The following is a 2,104-nucleotide window of genomic DNA, read 5'->3' on the forward strand; positions in this document are numbered from 1 at the left end:
ATATGTGTATGTATGTATATGTGTATGTATGTATATGTGTATGTGTGTATGTATATATATATATATATGCGTATATGTATGTGAATATAATGTATCCGCATATATGTGTATATATATGCAGATACATATGTATATGTGTGCATATATAAATATACACATACACATATATATATATATACATTTTTATATATATATATATGTGTTTGTGTGTGTTATAGGTATTTCATTTTACATTGCGTTATCTAATGTTATGTAAATATCTACCTCATTCTCTATCTAACTAACTGCTTGTTTATCTACATTATAATTAGCATACATGTACGTTGAAATACACGGACACATAATTTCATATATACAAACACATATATGCTAATACAGTTATATATATATATATATATATATATATGTATGTATATAAAGGTAGCTCCGAACACGTTGCCTACCTGACTATCTAGAATCACATCTTTCTACATATCTACTAACAAGTTACCTACCGCTCCACTCACCGATGTATCCATGTAGCGTTGTAAATATATATATACACGGTACCATCCAAGTTAACAAAATATATTTACGACAAACAATGCTCTATTCAAATGACATACTCGATTGTATGTGTGTTTGGCTAGGACATTTCACTGAATATATATAACGTATATCTTAAAATTATATAGTTAAAGCATTTTAATTGATGGCTATATACACTGTTAAAGGAAAGAAAATTATCTTTTGGATTGAAGGAATCCTTAACAGAAGTCTTCGAATAGCTTGAAATAAGTGCAAAATCTAAGTTAAATCTTTCGCCTTTGAAACTGTGCAGTGAATAGAAAAATACATATATACAATATAGGCTATAGACACCACGTTGGCTAAAGTCAGAATAGATTTATAAAGTAAACCTTTAGAATAAATTAACAACAAAAACGTTAAAAGATATAGAATGAAGAAAACTAAGTTGGCGATCAAGAGCGCAGCTACATACGATTTCATTTACGTGAGGTGCATCATGTATATTTAGCAAGTCTAGGTATATTTGCAGGTGTCTTGTTCTAAATTTTCTCTTACATGGACGCCGTATGTTACACACATAAGTGTGTCTTCAGGGTTTTCTAAAAGTAGTTCTGTTTACAATTCTAAGAATGATATTCGTGGGTAAGGCGGAGAGCTGACAGAATCGTCAGCACACCGGAGAAATTTTTTGTCCGTCTTTACATTCTGATCCAAATTTCGCCGAGATCGACTTTGTTGTTCGTCTTTTCGGGGTTGATAAAATAATTACCATTTGGACACTAGGGTCTATGTAATCGACTAGCTCTCTCCCCCGAAATTGCTCGCCTTGTGCCAAAATGTGTAACGTATATTCCACGAGAGTGAGGCGGCGAGCTGGCAGAATATTGAGTACGCCGAGCAAAATGTTTAGTGGTATTTCGTTCGTTATTTACGTTCTGAGTTCAAATCCCGCCGAGGCCGACTTTGCCTTCCATTATTTCGAGGTCGATAAAATAATAATCTCCTGACCACTGGGGTCAATGAAATCGATTCACCCCCGTTCCGAAGTTGCCGGCCATGTGGTAAAATTTGAAATCAATGCTACACGTGAGTAGAACACATATTTTTGTAATTGTTAGACATGAAGGAAGAAAATGCTGGTGAATCACGGAAATTTTGACGGTAAGTCTTTGGGCTTTCATTAAAGTAAACCATTGGATTAGCACATAAGGAAGAAGCGGGTTGATACAGTTAGATAAATTCTATAAGGTAACAAACGCATTGACGCTAGAAATACAGTTAGAAGTAAAGGACATAAAACTGATTAATTTAAACAAATATGAAATATGCAAAACTAACTTTGCCTGTGTCAGTAGGTAAACAAGAATGTAAAACTGTAAGGTGTGGAGGCGCAATACACCAAAAAAACCGGGAAATCGGGCCCATGAGCCTGGCTAGGCTTTAAATGGGCGCGTAAATTAAACTAATGCAGCCTATTTGTTTCAACTCATCTGGTTTTGCATTTTTGAACTCTGTCTATATCTCTCTCTCTCTCTTCTTATACTCACCCACATATATATATATGTATATATATATATATACATACATACATACA

This window comes from Octopus bimaculoides, chromosome 17, assembly GCF_001194135.2.
Source record: "Octopus bimaculoides isolate UCB-OBI-ISO-001 chromosome 17, ASM119413v2, whole genome shotgun sequence".
Taxonomy (NCBI): Eukaryota; Metazoa; Mollusca; class Cephalopoda; order Octopoda; family Octopodidae; genus Octopus; species Octopus bimaculoides.